At 42.2% G+C, this 22,651-nt stretch overlaps 3 non-coding genes and 2 pseudogenes across 3 annotated transcripts; 4 read left to right on the forward strand and 1 right to left on the reverse strand.

Moving 5' to 3' along the window:
- Positions 1-9,487: 9,487 nt before the first annotated feature.
- LOC116677897 (olfactory receptor 56A4-like) lies at positions 9,488-10,463 on the forward strand (annotated as a pseudogene).
- Positions 10,464-13,667: 3,204 nt separating this feature from the next.
- LOC116677898 (small nucleolar RNA U3) lies at positions 13,668-13,883 on the reverse strand. The gene has a single exon (XR_004329081.1). It is a non-coding gene; the product is annotated as a small nucleolar RNA U3 (small nucleolar RNA).
- Positions 13,884-16,573: 2,690 nt separating this feature from the next.
- On the forward strand, positions 16,574-16,695 carry LOC116677900 (uncharacterized; annotated as a pseudogene).
- A 1,090-nt stretch (positions 16,696-17,785) lies between these two features.
- trnal-aag (transfer RNA leucine (anticodon AAG)) lies at positions 17,786-17,867 on the forward strand. The gene has a single exon. It is a non-coding gene; the product is annotated as a tRNA-Leu (tRNA).
- A 681-nt stretch (positions 17,868-18,548) lies between these two features.
- trnav-uac (transfer RNA valine (anticodon UAC)) lies at positions 18,549-18,621 on the forward strand. Its single transcript has one exon. It is a non-coding gene; the product is annotated as a tRNA-Val (tRNA).
- The last annotated feature ends 4,030 nt before the right edge of the window (positions 18,622-22,651 follow it).

Here is a 22,651-nt window from a genome sequence, read left to right on the forward strand (position 1 = left end):
GGGGCAGTTGGGGCTGCTGCGGGTTCTTTTTTCGTTTTTTCAATCCAGTCTCATCATCTGGATGAATTTTTAAAGTCGCTATAGTACATTCTGCATCTGGACCTTTTTTTAACTCTTTTTCTGTTGTCGTACTTTCTGTAGCTAGACTTTTGTCTTTTGTAGTACATTTTGCAACAGGTCCCTTTTTTAATTCTATCTCCTTTTTACTTCTCTCAATCTCCGTCTCCCTTTTGCCTGCCTGATCTCTCACATTCTTACAGCCCACAACTCTCGCTGTATCTTCCGTCGCTTTTTCTCCTTAACTGCAACCCTCTCTTCCACACACAATCGCTCTAATAAGCTATTTACAGCTGTCAACTAAGTTTCCCATCAAAACCATATTTATCTGTCCATTCCTTTACAAATTCTACGCTTCCCGGGAAGGATTTTTCATGTATATCACATCTGAAGGAACGGCGACACTCTGTTTCTGACCCATATTTCTTCCCTAATTTACTTCACAACTCACAAATCCCACAATTAAAAAAGCTGCGCTGCACCAACCTGTTGCCTTGGTCTAGGCAAAGTCCCACAACGAACCACAAGTTTATCACAATAAACCGCTGTGCAGCACCAACCTTATAATTATTTCTTTCAAACTACACAAACAACACAACAACTCGCTATGAATCAACACACATAGCGTAACAGTAAACACACAAAAACAGTAACCCGCTATGAATCAACACACATAGCGTAACAGTAAACACACAAAAACAGTAACCCGCTATGAATCAACACACATAGCGTATAACAGCAAAAAACACAAAACAGTAACCCGCTATGAATCAACACACATAGCGTCACAGCAAAAACACAAAACAGTAAAAACACAAAACAAATTCACAGTTTTCATTCAGTAGAAGTACAAAACAACAAACTCACAAGATAGCGCTATCAATAAAGCATGTGATCACCCTGCCAAACTTCTGAAATTAATCAGAATGGCCTCTTGACATTCCCGTTTCCCCGCTCGGGGAAAAATGTCTCATTGAAAATATCAACTGATATTTCCCTGTTATCGCCTCAGCTGTGTCCCAGACCGAAAAATAAACACCAACTTTACACTTACTTCAAGCTTTATATCTGGCCCCAGGCAACAGAATATATTACTCAATATGGTCCCAGACCGTAAGAATAAACATCAATGATACTTTCACTTAGCTTTGCAATAACGGGACCCCAGGCCCCCTGTGCACCTTTCCTGCAGCGGAACGTGTGTCCACTCAGAAGCATAAAAACTGCATCACTCACCCGTGTCTGTTCGCTGCTTGACCGTGGAAGTCGTCACCGAGAGATGAGCAGGGCAGCACCGGACCAACCTAAGGCCCCGTCCGGCGAAGGGTGGACGGCTGTCGACAGATTTTTCCGGCCTTGATCGAGCGCGGTCCTGGTCCTCTCAGCTGTTGACTTCCCGGGTTTCGGCACCAGAAAATGTCAGGTTCATAACACTTTAACTTACTAAATAAACACGATCAAGCAAGAAACGAGACGCAGACGGCAAATGTGTAGTTAAAGACAATTGCAAGAGGGGAGCACATCAGAATAGCCACCTATCTGCAGCATGACCTTTCGAGAACTCCGGGGATTCCTCTGCAGTGTTCTTGCTTTATTGAAAGTCAGACACATAGAGATAACAAGGAGAGGACATCTGCTATTTGGTTTATGGCTACCTAAAGGAACCAGGGCAAAGTGCAGGCCTGCACTCTGCCTCCTCTTACTGACCTCGAATCTAAAACACTGGTTATCTCTGAAACATACCACAGCGAGACATTTACTGCCTCTTGGTCATGCAGCAGCGACTAAAGAAAACACAGACACAGTTTGAAAGAAAAGCAGTATTGTTAAATGTGCATTTAAGATTATAAAATATAGTAAAATCAAGGTATGAATATAATAATCATGAAAGCTATAAATGAAAGTCATAATATTTTAAGACACTACTACAAGAAATATGAAATAAAAGACTTATAAAAATGAATTTCTCTGTCAAAGAGGTTAATTTACTGAAAGCTTGCATGCTTTCATCAGTGCTTGTGCAAACAAAAAGGCCAACATGATGTTCAACTCCACAATTCACCCAGTGTGTGAGGTTGAAAGAACTACAGTATTGGGTTTACTGCTTCCCAAAAGTTTGGCTATGATGGAGGAACACTTTGCTGTGAGTTGACACTCCTCCTGCTTCAACATTTTGGCATTGCGATGAAGTAGAGGGTGTTTCATCATTTAAGCAATGAGAATGATTGGACAGCTGGGTGTCACAGTTGAGGTACATATGTGTTGTCAGTAGGATCATGTATCTTGATAAGATGTCCTCTAAATCCAGAATAACTTAAAAATTGCAAACAACATCATATTTGATACATTGCATGAATTAGTTTGAGGTGAGGAGAAGTAAAGCTGTATCAGACGATGAAGCACAAAGGACACATCTGAACATGTTTGCTGCTTTAGCAAATACTGCTTGTTTAAGAGCTTTGCACTTAACTCTTTGACTCTTGAGAGTTTCTTTTGTTGTCCCTATGTTGATATCGTACAGAGTAGTCTGCAGGAATCTGTACAAGCTCAACAGAGCATCATCATATTGCACACTGAAAACAAAGTGGGAGCTCATCAAATGCGCCCAGGGATGTAGAAGACTGACATGGAAGAAGTTTTCTATCCAAGACTATGTAAAAGCTGAAAACCTGTGCCAAAGTCCCTGTGGCCAGCAGATACGACTGGGGGTTTCCTTTAATAGTCATGAGGTGTTCTTCAAGGCTGTGGCAAGACTGAAACACAAAGAAAAACATCTTCATATAAGCCATTAGTTTAAAAAATAATGTGTTGACCTCAAAATTTGAAATTGAATCCTATTGTTTTGACAAACCTTGTGAAATGTAACCAAATGATCAGTAGCCTCTCCAATGCTGATCTTTTGGGGCTTCTTCTGGTTGAGGAGTTAGCAGATGGTGCAATACAAGAAGAGATGCCATGTTGCTGTCCCACTCTGCTGACAGGGTAACACAATTTACTTCAGAATGCATTTCTTCACACTTCTACCTCGTGCTAGTTATGGTGAATATTTCCACTTAAAAGAATAGTGCAGCTATTGAATCGGGTCTAAAGTTTGAATATTTCAGATTCAAACTATCACAGAGCTTCAATGAAGAGCTGCAACAACATGACACAGCGTATAAGATGTAGGTGATAATGTCAGACAGGATTGTCAAACTGTATGTCCAGCTGAAATCAAATTTAGTTTTTCCTTTCGTAGTCAAAAGCAATATTAATGTGTTATTCTAATGTATTAAGAGAAAGAAAGAAGTAATGCAGTAATGCTCTTTTTTGTAGCAGTTCAAAGTTTTTGACAACATTACTAAACTTACTTAAATCTTCTGGAAGACTAAGTCATGGTCAGTGATGTGGTGAAGAAGAAACATGGCCTCCATTCATTCATCTCCTGTTTGCTGGTCATCTGTGGATCTAGACGTTCTTGCCGATGTGGGACCTCCTTTCAGCTCCACTCTGCTACGAGATGCAGATGGGGTTTTAGATTGACGCTGCACAGTTTTTATACACCACTCAATAAAGCCTTTGTTGCTCTGCATGTCATAGAAATGTTCCTGAAAATAAAAGAGTATTTCTGGTTGAAGAGCAGACAATAACAAGTTTGTGATGAATGTAGTGTATATATGCTGTATGCACAAAAGATCAAGAAACCAAAATGTAACTGCCAACATTAGTTTACAGTATGGCTACTATGCAAACTCACAGATCTCTTTTTTGAGTATGGGTCTTTCAAAAATGGGAAGAGTGACACAATCCCAAAGGCTTTGTTGCTTTACTTCATTTCTTTAACTGTCCCACAGCTTTCTCTTTCTCTCTTTAGAAACGTGCCACCGTTGTGGCAGCTTGCGCCAATATCCAATACTTGTATTAACTTTTATTGTTCGCCACGCCCCCGTGTGTAACGGCCTTTACGGTATACGTTGTATAGCATCATATTTATCCTTTAAGTATTGTTTCAGCCCAATTGTATTAGTTAGCCTACTATGAAATCTTGGTTACCTAGCTAAACTGTAAGTTTACCAACTGAGACGGCCATGTCCCCGCTATTTAGCTGTATACTTAAAAATAGGCACCCCAACTCAGGAGACACGTTGCTGACGAGGCTGTTGTTTTAACCAGAATAGTAGGACAATTTATGAGGCTTTACCTGTTCTATTCCTTCAGAGTAGCCAGCTAACGCTAGGTCAAGTCATTGCTTCAGTGTAGGACAGGTCCGTTAGCGTAGCGTCGTCTACCGTGTGTGGTCTAAAAGAAACAATGCAGGTTCTGTAAATTGATAGAACTAGCTAGCGAAACACACAGAAACCGTAGTAATGATTAGAATAATGTTGGCGTTAATTTCATGCAGTAGCTAGCTAAGTTACGAGTAAAATGCGACAAGCCATGAAGTTATATTCAGCACGTTCGACAAGTTTGAGACACTCACAGCTAGTTAGCTAGCAAGTTTTTACTTTCTAATATACAAGCTCATGTGTTAAACTGACTGAAAAGTTAGTCGTTAAAACTAAAGAAAGGCGGTATATTAAGACAGTACATTTACAAGAGAGTTATTTACAGCCTAACATAATAGTTTGAGATGTAAAATGGTACATTTAACTTACCTGCCTCACAGTGAAGTCCGGCGCGGCAGCTTCAGAGCTGTGACGTTAGTGTTATGAATCAACACCAGTACCGTAGTTGAATCACGTTCCTTAACACCCAACGAATGAACTCCGAAATATAACACCATCAAAGAGTATCCCTTTACACAACCTGTAGTCAAATTAGGAAATAAACTCAAAAATCTAACACTAAACACTTTTTTTGTCTAACTCCATATTATTCAACACCAGGAATTTGCTGTGGCACAGTGGATTACATCAAGAGGCGTAAACTGAAGGTTTTGCCATGGCCTTTTCACAATCTCTTGACCTCAACATAAATGATGGGCGAATGGGCGAAGATACCTCAAACAAGAATTAAAGACTCTTGGCTGGCTACAAGAAGCTGAAGAAGAAGTTTCCAAGCTGTGATACTTACCAAGGGGGGGAGAGTACAAGGTATTAACTCTGCAGGGTGCGGCAGACGCCATTTTTTTGTTTTCTGTTATTTGCAAAGTATAAATAATGGAAATAAATCTAACTTTTTGTGACATATTATACGAATGTTTAGTCTGAAATTTGATGCCTTTTGGACTTTTTTCCATCTTTTCTTGTCTTATTTATGCACATTAATACAAATTTTTCCCTCGGGTGCCCAAACTTTCGAGCCCCCCTGTAGTTTGAACCTGCCGTTCCATCTCAGTGTCTCGACGGCTGCCTCAGTAGTTTTTATCCTGTTCCATCAGCCCCTCACTTCCCCCGGGCCTGTGCACATCTATGGAACTTTCTAGACATGACACCAGATACACCCAGATACCCTGGATTCATGTTAAGGCTTTCATTTTTGAAAGAACTTTCAAAAAAACTTTTTTGTTCCCAGTCCATAATTCAGAAATCTCTGCACGTAAGCTGGCAAGACTGAAAACCAACATTGAATGCCCATGACATCCCTCAGACGGCACTCCATTAAAAACCAGCATCATTACGTAAAGGACATTATTACCACGTGGCTCAGGAACACTTTGGAAATCCACTGTCAGTTAACACAGTCCATCGCTACATCTACAAGTGCAAGGTAAAACTCTACCATGCAAAGTGATAGAGATCTATCAACAACACCCAGTAATGCCACTGGCTTCTCTGGGCCCGAGCTCATCTGAGATGGACTGACGCAAAGTGGAAAGTGTGCTGTGGTCTGACGAGTCCACATTTTAAATTATTTTTGGAAATCATGGACATCACGCCGTCCGGGCCAAAGAGATAAAGTACCATAGCTTTGGCCACTATTCCGTACATTCTGGTACGCTCCGGCTGCCCTACAACCCTAACCTTATTTACCTGCTAAATCCTCCACAACATTCACCAGCTCGTCTCTAACTGTGTCTTTGTGCTGATCAGCACCACACTTTGGTACAGCGGGTATCTAGAGAGTTCTGAAAAAGGTAGCTCCTGAAAACTGTGAGAATGAAGAAAATAGTAATGTGTTGGGCCTTAAAAAAAAACAAAAATCAGTGAGTTAAAAAAACCTTTGTGAAGCTGAGAGGATCTGCAGAGTCGGGAGATAATTCTCTGTGGATTTGGGACTGACAGCAACCTATCTGACAACAAACATGGTAATTGGATCCCTTTTATTGTTAAAGATCTAAAACATTCCGATTGATTAAATTATTGTACTTATGGCAGACACAATATCCACTAAAAACATCACTGTTCAGTAATGATTGCATCAGATGTTGATTTTTTTTTCATGCTGTCTTCACACCTTTGATTGCAGTGACACCTCATTGGTCGAGATGTCATCATCTAACTAACCTGTACCGGTGTGAACAAACTTCCAGTCCAGAGGGGATCAGCACACCGCCTTTAGGAGCCACTAATGGGCTGCAAAACATCGTTCATAGAGAGGCAGAAATCTCACGGGACCTTGTGTGGATGACAAGGCTCACTAAACAGGCAATTTAAGTAAATGGTCATTTTATTTCATATTTATTTTAAAATAATAAGAAAAACACACTTGTCACATCAAATAAACACTTGTATGATGAGATATCGAGAGGTCCAGAGCTAGTAGCAAAACTCTAATATTTTTACAGACTACTTCATCTACTTCTGCACTCCACCAACCCCCCCATTTTCCCCGGGAGACTGCTGTTTTTCATTGCCCTCTGCTGGTTTCCTCCTGTGGTGAAACCTCTCCTGTATTTCTCCCAATTTATGATACATTTTCACAATTCTTTCCTTTTCATATCAACCTATTTTTGGCACAACACAGCTCTGAGACTCTAAAGGTATACAGTTTCCATCCAGCCCGAGTTCTTTCCTTGCAACTGTCTTGCTGCCTGCTCTAGAATTATTGAGTCCTTGTAAATTAGAGTAGTCTAGAACTACACTGTCAAGATAACTTGTTATGACTTTATACTATATGTAAATTAAATTTAATTGACTAGGAACACTAGGGACAGCTACCAGAAGACTTACAACTTTAATGACAGGTTGCTCACGTCAGATCTACGTCTTCAAGCTTAGTTGGAGGCTGTGCAGTGACGCTCGGCACTCACCGAAAAAGGGCTTCCGACACACTTAGACATCATACCCGTCGTTCATAAGCATTCTTCTTCCAACTGGTCTGTCCTTACCCTCATTCCTCCCTCCCCCACGGGTTTTCCCATGTGCCTGCTCCCTCTGTCTGTCATGTCTCAGGCGATCTCTGCATTTTCATCCTCGTGTTTGCAGGCTTCACAAGACCCTATGCAGATACAACCTTCATCCCTTCCTCTACCTTTCCTTCAGCTGTTCCTGGCCAATCGGCTTCTGCTCCCTCCCTTTGCAAGCTGGCCGCACTGCAATTCCAGTGCCACTTCCAGCAGCTCAAAGGGACCTACCTAATATGGTGATTGAAGGTCCTCAGCCTTCCTCTTCTTTCCAGCTGGTCTGTCCTTACTGCCTTCCCCCCTCCACCATCATCCATGCTCATTCCATCCAACGCTTTTTCAGCTTTTGAGGTGTTCAGAATTTGCACCGACGTCATCCCCAGTTTATCAGACATCACCATCCACACCTCAAACTCTCTCATATTCACATTTAGAAGTTTCCTTCCTAATTTATGCCTTGCACCTCAGCTCCTACATCAACCCCTACGGGCCACTAATCAAATACATCGGCTCCAGGTACGCTGCCAAGGCATCTCCACAACACCCACTTTTCAGTATTCCAAAATGGCCACTCGATTCTGGTTACAAAAACATCTGAACAGAATTCTCTGCATTTCAGCCATATCACCCAAACATTATTCCTGCCACTCTTTTTGCAGTGGTGCAGCATCCACAGCCGGCATATCAGGCATCTCCGACCAAACCATTCAGTTCCCAGGCCGCTGGTCATCCCAGGCATACCAATCTTACATCCCAACATTCCCAACAATCTCAACGATCTCAGTCAAGCCCACGCACAACTTAGTTCTACACAATCTGATGCTTTTGGGGGTCTGTAAACTATTCTGGCAAAAAGCGCTTCTGAGAGGGAACCCCCCCACTCTGAGTCTCCTCCACCCGGGCATCACACATCCTCCCAGACCAGCCATCAGACGACATCCACATCAATTCATCCATCTGCACATTCATATTGTTCATCTGCACATTCTTAATGTTTACTAAATATTTAACTAACACATGTGTGATGTGTGTGAACCTGCGACTTGGTGAGCCATTTTTTCAAAGTGTCTGTAAATACATGTCCATTGTAATGTTCTACTATGAGATATCAGTAAAGTTTTTGCATGGGCCCCTATCAGATGACTCCTTGAGCACTGATGCCTCGCTGTGCGATCCTCTGGTCTGATGTTTTACATCATGGTAATGATAAGCATCCTCAGCAGCTGCGGTTGGATCATCTTCCTTCTGCCGCTTTTGTTTGTCCTGGTTGAAGGTGTCTGTGAAGACCCCAAGAACTCTTGAATCTGAACATTCAGAACATTCAACAACAAAACAACAACATCAAACAGAACATTGAGGAACTCTTATTTTCGTATTTCAAATTTCAATATGTTTATCTTCAATATTTTTTACGTCATACTTGTTGTCCTCATTGCACCGTGGGTTGGAGTGACACATAGTATAGCTCTGGCCTTGGAAGCCTGGGCTTGGGTATACTGATGCAACATAACAAAAAATGCGTAATCAGTGTGTGACACACCGTCCCTCCCTTTGGACCCTGTGTGTACAGGTTGCTGCTCTCAGTGTGACAGCAAAACAGGATAAAGGTTCAGCTGCTGCCTCAGTCTGCTGTAGTCAGGGGAGGGTGCTGTGTATTATTCTAAATGTTCACATACACTGATGCAGAGACTGTTTTCTGAATGTCTTTTACCTGCTGGACAGACCACAGGACACATATGAACACTCTATACAGTATATTGTTTCAGCTGATCATATCAGCTGTTATAAGACACAAAAGTGGAGAACTTCACTACGCTAAAAGCTTTTCCCAAAGGTTGAATGTAATTGCAAATATATCACTTGTGGAAAAGAACCTTTTGAACGTCTGTCATGTATGAGACTTGTTAACCTGGAGACATCTCTTTTTCAGTCATTCAACTCTAATATTGTTCAACAAAAATGTGAGGTTGCTTGTGCATTTAGTTCATGTGACACTGACCTTTTTCTCCCATGTCCATGTTTTGTCTTTCTGAACTATCACAATTGTTAGAAATGTGCACTTTATGCAACTTACATAAATGCAGATAGTGTTAAATCTAGTGTTGAAATAGGACTTCTTGCTGTTAAAATTCTAATCTCATTTACTGTATCTTCATCTGTTCTCACTTCTCTTCTTCCAGCTCTGCTGTTGTGCAGACATGATGAGCAACAACAGCCTGAATCCTTTGTATTTTCGGTTCACTCTGTTTGCAGACTTTGGGCCCCTCAGGTATCTGTTCTTCAGTCTGTGTCTGTTGCTCTACATGACTATTGTCTCTGCTAACGTTGTCATTATTCTGACAGTCTGTCTGGAGAAGTCTCTGCATCAGCCCATGTATATTTTTATCAGCTGTCTGTCTTTTAACTCTCTGTACGGCTCAGCCGGCTTCTTCCCAGGTTTCTGATGGACATTCTGTCTGACACTCATTTAATCTCACGTCCATTATGTTTCATTCAGATATATGTTATTAACAACTATTTATCATGTGAGATGACTTTCCTCAGCATCATGGCCTATGATAGATTTGTTGCTATTTGCCAGCCTTTACACTATCACAGTAAAATGACATTTAAGATGGTAACACAGCTTGTGATTTTTTCCGTGCTCTACCCTGTATGTGTTGTGGGTTTCATGCTCTATCTTACTGTCCGATTACCGCTGTGTGGCAATAAAGTGAATAGGCTGTTCTGTTCCAACTTGCCTGTGTTTCAGCTCTCCTGTGTAGACACAACTCTGAACAACATAGCAGGTCAGTTTCTTTTAGTCACAACCATCCTAACCCCCCTGTTCTTTGTCCTGTACACCTATCTCCGTATTCTGCTTGTCTGCAGGAGAAGCTCGTCTGATTTCAGAGGAAAGGCGTTCCAGACCTGCCTGCCTCACATCATCACATTCACCACCTATTCTCTCTCTGTCTTCTGTGAGCTGTCATTGAGTCGATTTGAGGTTGATAAAAAGAATCCTATCATCACAGTTGTTTTATCTTTACAGTATTTGATGGTCCCCCCCATTAATAACCCTCTAGTTTACGGCCTGAGTCTGCCTCAAATCAAAGGAGGGGTTGTTAGATTTTTTAAGAAGATTCCTGCTGGAAAAATGTAAAACTTAAAAGGCACATATAGACCATAAATTGCAAAGCTACAAAATATGCTTTTAATACGGCTCTAATACGGGAAATGTATTTGTCCAGTTATCTTGTTTCATTTAATTTATTTATCTCGAACAAACAACAGTGTTGCAAGACAACAGTGAAAACAAAGAATTAAAACCACGGAATGAAACACAAACAATCAGTATTTAACAAATACAATACAAACCTGATTATATATATAAATATATATACAAAAATAAGGATTAGTTTGAGAAGGAGCAGATGGAAGCAATTTGAAATGACCCCTGTGTCACAAAATCATCTTATAGCAAAGTAAAACGATATGCAAATACTTATACAACAATACCTTTGCATTACATTTCCATTCCTATGTTTCGATTTCTTTTCTGTTTTGGTCCAGTAATGTTTTTTATAATCCTTTTTTTAACTAAATGATATTATGGCTCTATTTGATGTCATTGTTCAGTCCATCCCATAATCTCACCCCACAAACTGAAACACACGTGCTTTTAACAGTAGTTCACAATGTCCTCTTAGATGATTTCCCCCGGCTCTTTCCTTCAACATTGGGCGTATGTTACATGATCAATTATTTTCTTTAACTTTAAACATAAATTGTGCAGTTTTGAATGTAACGATGTCCGTAAATATCAACAAATGTGAATTAAAAACAGATGATTAGCTCATGTATGTGATTTATTATCCTGATTGCTCTTTTTTGCAATGTGCAACTATTTTGTAAGTTACTTTTCTAGGTACAGTATTTCCCCAAACTCCCACACAATATAACAAATATGGTAAAAAGTGTGCAGTACAGAGTATGTAATATATTTTGGGTCAATATGTAGTTGTAGTTGTTTTCAATATACTAGTACTGCTGGCCATCTTCATGCACAGATATTTAATAAGGGGCTTCCAAAACAGTTTGGATTCAAGTTCAACCCCAGAAATGTAATTTCATAGACTCTTTTGATTGTTTTTTTATCAATTACTAATTTAACATCTGTATTTGTGGTATGATTTCCAAATATAATGCATTTAGTTTTGTTTAAAGTTAAGTTTAAGTTTAAAAATAACTTATTGAAATCAAAACAGAGGTTTAATTTATTAATTTTGTAAGTTATCCTCACAACAAAATGCTGTGACATACGTTTTAAGGGGGGCTTTTTAAACTCACATTGTGGGTGTGGAATAGTCTCAACTGTTCATAAAAAAAATCTATTTTCTTACACAGTAAATGTTAAAGCACGTGTTAGAATATTAAACATCGCTTTTTCAGGCCGATTGGATACCAATAAAACTTGGGCCATTGACACCATAACCTAGAACTGTGGTTTCCAAAACTTTTTTATATCCAGTGAAGGACACCCAAACTGACACTCATTCGGCCAGGGGACCCCATTTTGACAGAATAGGTGAATTAAATCCATGATTAAAATAGTCTTACATTCTGATCATAGTGTAACTAATGGATTGGATTATAGTGAAAATAGTCATTCTCCCTTTTGCTGGGGACCCCATAGACCCCCTCAGGGACCCCTTTGGATCCCGAGACCACACTTTGTGAACCACTGACCTAGATTAAACTACAATTGATAGGACTTTAGTTGTGTTTGATGGGAATTTGGTCTCACAATATTTCACCTTTTTGTTACACGGTTCATTCCGTTTAATATTATTTTGTAGTTTGTGGGGATTGAGTTTTCTTTAAATTATAATATTATGATGATCCTCTCCGGGGAACCATCACCTTATTGTGGTGGAGAGGTTTGTGTGTCCCTATGAACCTGAGGGCTGTGTTGTCTGGAGCTGTGTGCTCCTGGTAGGGTCTACCATGGCAAAGTGGTCTCAGGTGAGATCCAGACAAAGAAAGGTACAATAACCCCATGAATAACCGAGGTAGAGAGGGAGTGACCCTGCCCAGAGGAAGCCCAGGGCCCCAGTTTGGAGCCAGGCCCAGACGGAGGGCTCGTCAGCGAGCACCTGGTGGCCAGGTTTGCCACAGAGCCCGGTCGGGCACAGCCCGAAGAAGCTGGGCTCACCACCTGTGGGAGGAACTGCTGAGGTCGGGGGCACTGCCACATGGATGGCGACGAAGGTCAGGGGCCTCGACGGACCAAACCTGGACGGCAGAGGCTGGCTCTGGGGACGTGGAACGTCACCTCTCTGTGGGGGAAGGAGCCGGAACTTGTGCGGGAGGTGCAGCGCTACCAGTTAGATCTGGTGGGGCTTACCTCTACGCACAGTCTCGGTTCTGGAACCGTACTCCTGGATAGGGGTTAGACTCTGTCCTACTCCGGAGTTGCCCAGGGTGTGAGGCGCCGGGCGGGTGTGGGGATACTCACACGCCCCCGGCTAAGCGCCACTGGGTTGGAGTTTACCCCGGTGGACGAGAGGGTCGCCTGCGGGTGATGGGGGGGGAGAAACTTTGACCGTTGTTTGTGCATATGCACCAAACAAGAGTTTGGAGTATTTGGCCTTCTTGGAGACCTTGAATGGAGTCCTGTATGGGGCTCCAGTAGGGGACTCCATAGTTTTGCTGGGGGACTTCAACGCACACGTGGGCGATGATGGAGATACTTGGAGAGGCGTGATTGGGAGGAACGGCCTCCCTGATCTGAACCAGAGTGGTTGTCTGTTGTTGGACTTCTGCGCTAGTCATGGATTGTCCATCACAAACACCATGTTCAAACATAGGGTGTTCATAAGTGTACGTGGTACCAGAGCCCACTAGGCCGAAGATCAATGATTGATTTTAAAATGTTTCATCTGATCTGAGGCTGTATGTTTTGGACACTCGGGTGTAGAGAGGGGTGGAGCTGTCAACTGATCACCATCTGGTGGTGAGTTGAGTCAGGGGATGGGGGAGGACTCTGGACAGACCTGGTAAGCCCAAATGGGTGGTACGGGTAAAATGGGAACGTCTGGAGGAGGCCCCTGTCCAACAGACTTTCAACTCGCACCTCCGGCGGAGCTTTTCGTGCATCCCTGTGGAGGCTGGGGGCATTGAACCTGAGTGGAAAATGTTCAAGGTTTCCATTGCTGAAGCTGTGGGTAACCCTAACCTCTTTCAAGTAACATTTTCCACCACGGACAAGACAAATATTTAAAGATTGGCAATGACTGTAGCTAATTAAATAGCTTAGCTCATTTTATTATGTATTTTTCCATTAGCTTTCCACACATCTACTAATACCACCCTGATCATATTCCCTTCCTCAATGCTCCATAAAGAAGCAAAGAATGATCATCAATGACAGAGAGCAGATGAAGTGAACCATTATTCTCTGTCAGCTTCACGCTCAGAAAGGAATATCATGACTCATCATCGTGGTTAGTGAGACTAAACGCTTTAGAAACACATTCCTCAAGTCAATAACTCTAGAAATGATCCCTGAAAGTATAGTCTTTGTTAGACTGAGGGGGGGAACTGCATCTCATTCACTGCAGAGTGATTGTCACTCAGGGTTCAGAGGGACAGAAGCTAATCGTTACGTGCTCCAGATGACTCTGAGAGTGAAAATCTATTTAGATCTTTAAGAAGACCGATATGTAGATTGAATAAGATTTTCAGTCACTGTTGTCTCAATACTTCAGTGTCAGCCTACCTATTCTCTACAATAAATGCTCCAGTCCTTTCTTTGCATTAATACTGGTTCTTAACATGCTTCCACTGGCTCAGATTATGAAAAACAACAAAATAAATTACCATAGTTATGCGGGCGACACACAAATTTACATAACCTCATTGCTAGGGGACTATAGTCCAATACATAAACTGACTAAGTGCATTGAACAAATTAACAGCTGGATGTGCCAGAACTTTCTGAAATTAAATGAAGGAAAAACTGAGGTGGTTGTTTTTGGAGCAAAAGAGGAACGATTAAAAGTCTGCGCTCAGCTTCAAACAACAATGTTAAAAACAACAGACAAAGCCAGAAATCTTGGTGTAGTCATGGACTCAGACCTGAATTTTAACAGCCACATTAAGACAATTACAAAGTCAGCCTACTATCACCTTAAGAATATATCAAGGGTTAAAGCACTTATGTTTCAACAGGATTTGGAAAAACTTGTCCATGCTTTCATCTTCAGTAGACTTGACTACTGTAACGGGGTCTTTACAGGTCTCCCTAAAAAATCAGTCAGACAGCTGCAGCTGATTCAGAACGCTGCTGCTCGAGTCCTCACTAAGACCAAGAGACTGGATCACATCACTCCAGTTCTGAAGTCTTTACACTGGCTTCCTGTACCTCAAAGAATTGATTTCAAAGTACTCTTGCTAGTTTATAAATCACTTAACGGTTTAGGGCCAAAATAAAATTCTGATCTTCTACTACACTATGACCCCCCCCAGACCTCTCAGGTCATCTGGGACAGGTCTACTTTCTGTCCCCAGAGTCAAACGTAGTCAGGCGCAGTCTCTGTGGCGCAATAGATCAGCGCAGTCGGCTGTTAACCGAAAGGATGGTGGTTCAAGTCCACCCAGGGATGTTTGCTGCTTAAACAACCTGGAGTGAGCCAACTCTGGGATTTATCGTTCTGCAGAAGACCATGTAGTAGCCCAACGATAACCCGATAAGTCAGGTAAGTTATAATTAGCTGACTTTGTAATTGTCTTAATGTGGCTGTTGTCAGAGTCCAAGACTACACCAAGATTTGTGATGAAGAAGGTTGTTACTGTTTTCAAAGCAGTGCAATTACAATTTCATTTTAAGTCTACTGTGTGTCCTTAAAATGGTGCTGTCTGCTGTGAAATTCTTTTTTTGTTTTGATATGGCTCTGTTTCTTTTAATTTTAAGTACATACTTGGCCTACATTTTTAAATGCATGCAGGTATACAGTACATGCGTACAGTTGAATGCATGCGTTTAGGAACCCATGCTGAAGTGGACTAAAAAGAGGAATTAAAACAATCAAAATTGATCTTAATGCCTTAATTTACAAAAAGGATAGCTGCCTTCCAAACAGTTGAGTTGGGTTTGACTCCCAGCCATCGCAGTAGTTTTCATTGTGTGGTTACTAGCTTTATTTGTCAAGAAGTAACCAGAAAGGTTACTTGCCCAACCCGATTTGATAAAATATTTCAGTCTCCACCAATGCATCTCTCAGCATTTATTTTCAGTTTGTGTTACAAGATTTGCTGTGAACGTTGTATTGTCCAGCAGAAAGGCAACAGTAGTGTGTTACTTTCAACTATAATTTATACCATAGGTTTTGAAGCCATATACAACATTCCCATTACATGTTTTACCACAGTTTCTTCTTTTATTCAGTGATATTTATATCTCCTTGCGGGAGTCATCCCAAAAGGATTAATAAAGATAAGTCTAAGTATATCTCAGAAAAAAAAAAAAAAAAAACTGAAAATCTTCCGGGGATGTAGCTCAGTGGTTTTTTATACCTCAGGCTATCAGACAGCCCAACAAGCACTTTAAATGTACATGTTTTACAGTTTCACTGTATTTATGTACTTGTACTGTAGTATGGCATCACACTCCTGTTTGTTATGTAGCTGTACTGTAGTATATTTATTTTATAATCCTCCAGTTTTTATGGGTGTTACAGCAGGTATGAGTACTGTAGTTTCCATTTTTATGGATGAAAATCAACTTGTCATGCAATTAAGTTTACTCTTCAGCAGGTGGAGACATTTCACTTCAGACACTTTGTTAAACATGGAAATAGACTTCATGCTGATACAATGCATAGCAATTAGCAGAGGATGGTTTCGATCCATCGACCTCTGGGTTATGGGCCCAGCACGCTTCCGCTGCGCCACTCTGCTTTGGTAATCTGAGTTAACCAAGGTTCCAACAGTTTACGGGTTGCAAAGTTGAACATTTGGTAGACCTTGCAGCTATCTTTTATGTGAGCTTCCTGATTACTCACACATTGATTATTCACATGTAACACTTGTGATTGGCTGGTGTTTTAAAAACAGGGCATTGTGAGTGCAGATATAAACATCAGTAAGGAGTCTACCAAGTTGCCTCTTATCATTTTAGTTTGGAAAGTGGCACACCAAGTCAAATTTTACCGCGATGGTTTGGACTGGGTCGACTAGGGTTTTCTGCTGCTCTCGAGCAGACGGCTGTACTCACTCTGGTTTCTCTTCATAACACATAACACACGTCTTTTTGCCTTTTACTAAAGACTTCTTTGGAGGGGAACACAGATGAGCTAAAACTTGTTTTGGTGGGCTTTGCTGTATGGCCGAGCCTTTTGTACTTGTGAAAAACAAATATGCTGTCCATAACTAGACTCAGAGTCTTAACTAGACTCAGTGTCCTCACAGCACAGCTAGTGCTATATGGGGCGAGGCCAAAGAAACAGATACCAGGATGTGACTTTGCAAATCAGTGGCTCACCCTGGCCACCATCAATGATAAAATTTGGACCTCCAGAAACTTGCTGGTAAGAAAACACATGCAGATCATCTGCTACACTCTGCGGTGCCCAGCTACGTCCTGCTGTGCCTTGTAATGCCCACAGTGCCCTGCTATGCCATGAACTACTACAAAGAACTGCTACAAACTACTATTTTTTCTATTTTTGTTATTTCCACTCTTCATTCTAACCCCAACCGGCCCGTCAGACGCCGCCTACCAAGAGCCTGGGTCTGACCGTGGTTTCTGCCTAAAAGGAAGTTTTTCCTCGCCACTGTTGCTTGCTCTGGAGGAAACTACTAGAACTGTTGGGTCCTTGTAAATTCTGGAGTGTGGTCTAGACCAACTCTATCTGTAAAGTGTCTTGAGATAACTCTTGTTATGAATTGATACTATAAATAAAATTGAATTGAATTGAATAGATCCTCCCCCGTGGCTGTGACCAGGATGGCTGCAATATCTAAGTCGTATGTGTTTCATGATTGTACTTTTGTTTTTGAATGGTAAATGAATAACTGTGCTGGAATTTGCAATAAAAAACATGACATTTCCCATTTTGACAAACAATGGTATTTCAATGAAGTCTTTGGTATTGCACAGTTACCTTGCAATCTAAAACTGTATATCCTATTGTCTCTGGAACAATAGTTGTCAGTTGGAGGAGTAATGGCTCTTTACAGGGAATATGCAAAAGAAGATGTTCACAAATTCAGCCCAGGTAAATGCTCAGCCCATATTCATACAGACCTAAACCTACTCACTTAATGCTGGTTACAATATTCTAAAATCAACAATGCCAGAGAAAAATGACAAAGTGTGATACATTTTTTCATTAAAGTCTTGGCTCTTTCCTTGCGAAAGTTTGGTTCCGATAACATTAACAAGCATACTGTTTGTTACGATGTGGAAAGCTGATACTTACAGGTAGTGTGGCCGAGCGGTCTAAGGCGCTGGATTAAGGCTCCAGTCTCTCTGGAGGCGTGGGTTCAAATCCTACCACTGCCATTTGCAAATGTTACATAGCTACTGGCAACTGATGTGTTGGTTTGTAGCTGTATCATTTGTGCAGAACTGTTATAACATTGCTTGGTGAAGTAAATAAAATCATAAGAGGTGACTTGGTACACTCCTTGATGAGGATTGGCTAAACCCTCCTTTCCACCACCCTGACCTACGATTTGCACTTTGCCTGTGTTTGGTATTACTGTTCCAATTGAAAAGGTTATAAACACTGCAAACAGGTATAACACCACTTTCTGAAGCCATATACAACAATACAGATTTCACCCAGGTCTCTTTCAGTAATCTCACAAAAAAGTCAAAATAAATCTGAAACTCTTCAGCGAATGTAGCTCATTGGTAGAGCGCAGATTATGTAAAGAAAAGCCATATCACAGAGGTTCCGTAGTGTAGTAGTTATCACGTCTGCTTTACACCCAGTGTTTTTTTTATAAATTTAAGGTTTAAAGTTAGAACTATGTCCTGTTACCACCTGGTAGGCGTCCCTTGGAAAGTCTTAAAAAAGGGAGTGAACGACACTTGACAATAAAAAAAAACCTGTTCCAAAGCCATATCGTCTATCTGAAAGACTTCTTCAGTGCTCTTGCATTGGTTTCACTTCTTAGAACCTGACCTCCATCCATTTTATTTACAGTATGGTTATGTTAAAGATGACAATATTACAGAGGTTCCATAGTGTAGTAGTTATCATGTCTGCTTTACACGCAGAAGGTCCTGGGTTCAATCCCCAGTGGAACTAAACTTATGCTTTAAAGTAAGAATTATGTATTTGGTACCACCTGGCAATTGTCATTTAAAAAGTCTTTAGAAAGAATTGAATGCAAATAATGAAATATAAGCCCATGTCTTTTCAGTAAGAACTATGTCCTGTTACCGCAGCGCAATTGTCATTTGAAAAGTCACGTAAAAGGGTTGAACAACAATTGAATAAAAACGCACAGCAATGCTTTTTTTCCTTATTCAATTAGGTCATAGTTATACATAGAATTGTAAAAATTAATGGAAACTGGACTTTCTTAAGGGTTCTCCAAATACGTTTTGTCTCTCATTCTTGGCAGTGTACCCATGGATGTACTATTACTGTATTATGGACTGTCTTTGTTGTTTGTCTAGTGATATATATATGTCAAAGGAATGAGACAGGTTGTGCCTTTTACAGAGGTTTCATTGTGTAGTAGTTATCACGTCTGCTTTACACGCAGAAGGGCCTGGTTTACAATCCACAGTGGAACCGCCTCCTCTACCACTCCAACCCCCTAAACCCCCTCATTGCCTCCTCCCCCCCTCTTTTGTTCCCACACCTCCCTCCTCACTCCCCTGTAGTCAGCCCTCCTCCCTTTTCCTCTCCCCCCACTGACACTTCAAGCTCCCCCCCCGCTTCACATTCACACCTGGCCAGGTGAAGAGACAGCTGGAAAGGCTTCGCCAGTGCAAGGCTGCTGGCCCGGACGGCATCAGCCCCAGGGTCCTGAAGACCTGCGCCAGTCAGCTGTCTGGTGTTCTCCAGTACCTCTTCAACCTGAGCCTGAGCCTGCAGAGGGTGCCGCTGTTGTGGAAGACGTCCTGCCTTGTCCCGGTCCCCAAGAAGTCGACTCCATCTGGCCTTAAGGACTACCGCCCAGTGGCTCTCACATCCCATGTGATGAAGGTGCTGGAGAGGCTGGTCTTGGCCTACCTGAGGCCGCACGTGAGTTCTTCTCTGGACCCTCTACAGTTTGCCTACTCGCCTCGTCTGGGAGTGGACGACGCTGTCATCTATCTTCTGCAGCGAGCTCATTTGCACCTGGATGCACCTGGAGGCGGCACTGTGAGAATCACATTTTTGATTTCTCCAGTGCATTCAACACCATCCAGCCACTGCTACTTGGTGAGAAGCTGCGGGTGATGGGTGTCGGTGCATCCACAGTCTCCTGGATCACTGACTACCTGACAGACAGACCACAGTTTGTCCGTCTGGACCGTGTTCTGTCTGATGTGGTGGTGAGTGGTACGGGGGCCCCGCAGGGGACTGTGCTGTCTCCTTTTCTGTTCACCTTATACACCACAGACTTCCAGTACAACTCAGAGTCATGTCATCTACAGAAGTTTTCTGATGACTCTGCAGTTGTTGGGTGTATAAGAGATGGACAGGAGGGGGAGTACAGGGCACTGGTGGGTGACTTTGTGGAGTGGTCTGGTAAGAACTGCCTGCTGCTGAATGTGGATAAGACCAGAGAGATGGTGATCGACTTCAGGAGGAAGGGAACGGCTCCGCAGCCCCTTTGCATCCTGGGAAGTGACGTGGACATGGTGGAGGATTACAGATACCTGGGTGTCAACATGGACAGCAGGCTGAACTGGAAGATCAACAGCACTGCTGTTTACAAGAAGGGGATGAGCAGACTCTATTTCCTGAGGAAGCTGAGATCCTTCAACGTGTGCAGCAGGATGTTGGAGATCTTCTACCAGTCTGTTGTGGCCAGCACTCTGTTCTCCTCCGCCATCTGCTGGGGGGGGGGCGGGGGTCAGCAGCATCGGAGCCAGCGATAAAAACAGACTGAACAAACTGATCAGGAAGGCTGGCTCCGTGATCGGCTGCAAACAGGACACTTTTGAAGCTGTGGTGGAGAGGAGGTCACTGAACAAACTGTTATCTATCATGGATAACCCCGACCACCCTCTCCACCCCCCACTGGTCCAACAGAGGAGTAGCTTCTCTAAGAGGCTCCGACAGCTTTGATGCCGCACGGACCGCTACAGAAAATCATTCATTCCACAAGCATTAACACTTTTTAACACGTCATCACTGGGTGGTAGATGAGACTTTTTAGACACCACACTACTGCACTAATGCAACCTGGACATTTGGTTTATTTAAATTTACATTTTAGCATATTATTTAAGCAGTTGCACATTTTTGTTCCCCCATCCTGTACACATTCAAATATTTGTTCTTTTTACTTTATTCGTATTATTATTTCATGTATATTGTATGTATGTATATTTTTCCTAGTATTTCATTTATATTTATATTTGTGCTTTGTGACTGATTTTGCTGCTGTAACACAGGAATTTCCCATTTTTCTTGGGATCAATAAACATCTATCTATCTATCTATCTATCTATCTATCTATCTATCTATCTATCTATCTATCCTGTATATCGGTAGTTTAATGTAAAAGAAATACAGACACTTTATGATCCTTTTCTGTGTGAAAGGGCCGCACACACCTCGTAAAAAACCTACAGACTGTCGTGTTTGTCCGCTTGTAGAGCTGATAGTTAGAGTTAGAGTTCTGGCTGTAATAGGCCTGTGTGGTTAACTCAGCTGCAAACCCAGTATTAGATCTCTTTGGTTGGTCTGGAGTCAGGTCTACCCGGCAACACTGAAGCTCGGGATGGGATCGGAGCGCCAACCCTCTAATACGCACCCCCCCGCTGCTCTCTGGCCGCCGTTGCCAGTTTGGTGATTCTGGTGAAGCGTAGTGTTGAACATCAGCTCCTCTTACGTTACGCGTGCAATGGAGCCGGCCAGCAGAGTTAAAACACTTCTATTGTAGGATTATAATATATGGTCTATTGGTGAAGCTTCATTAATTACTTTAAGGGGGGGGGCACATTTTGTCCCCACCGGGCATAAAATAATTCAGCAGAGTCAGGGACATGTAAACCAGAAAGGGGGTAATCCCATAGACCGTTAATATTAATAATATAATCAATATCTATACAGTCTATGGGTAATCCCATGCATCCCCGTTATTTCTTTCAGCTAGAACATAAAGCTTCCAGCATGAAGCATATCCCACAATCCACTGCAACATGAGGTCACCCAGGTGGGATGCCGCCTGTGCTCCAGAGACCCGTCGACAAATGTGAGAAGACATTAAATTTATTTCTGCTGCAGTCAGGAGAAAGATGCTTTTATTGTTTTAATTTGGAGATATTCTCCTCACCCAAGAGGGAGGGAGCGGTGAATGTAAAGTTAAATGTCAAGCAGTGAAAAAAAAAGTACTAAGGTAGTAAATATTAACAGCTAAATGTACTTAAAGTATCAAAGTAATATGTGACACAGAGGCCCCTTGGAGAGATACCTGCTGCTGTACAAGTTGCTGATCTTCAGCTCATTAGATGGTCAGTTAGCTCCATCTAGTGGACAGATAGTAGAACTCCATCATCTGATGAAACTCAGTACACAGAGACCTCAAACTGTCTGACAACAACAGGAAGGTGACAAATGTGAAGGAGGATCAGTCATATCCTGATCATCAGGACAGATTTGACATCTGGCCTCAGCTGCTGTGTAGAGATGGTCTGACTGGTTGCTGTTACTGGGAGGTCGAGAGGAGAGGAGAGGTTGAGATATCAGTGAGTTACAGAGGAATCAGAAGGAAAGGAGACAGTAGAGACTGTGTGTTTGGATGGAATGATCATTCCTGGAGTCTGTTCTGCTCTGATGAAGATGGTTACTCTGTCTTGCACAATAAGAGAAGAACAGTCCTCACTTCCTGCTCTGTCTCTAACAGAGTAGCAGTGTATGTGGACGTTCCTGCTGGCTCTCTGTCCTTCTACACAGTCTCCTCTGACTCACTGATCCACCTCCACACCTTCTACACCACATTCACTCAGCCTCTCTATCCTGGGTTTGGGTTCTGGCCCGGGTCCTCAGTGTCTCTGTGTCCTCTGCAGGACTGAGAGTCTCTCCTGTGGACAGAAACACTGACTGAAGACCAGCTGCTGAAATCAAAGTTCAGTCTGTTCACCATCACACACACTCTGCACTGTGAAGCAGA

Source organism: Etheostoma spectabile, unplaced genomic scaffold (assembly GCF_008692095.1).
Source record: "Etheostoma spectabile isolate EspeVRDwgs_2016 unplaced genomic scaffold, UIUC_Espe_1.0 scaffold00006153, whole genome shotgun sequence".
NCBI lineage: Eukaryota > Metazoa > Chordata > Actinopteri > Perciformes > Percidae > Etheostoma > Etheostoma spectabile.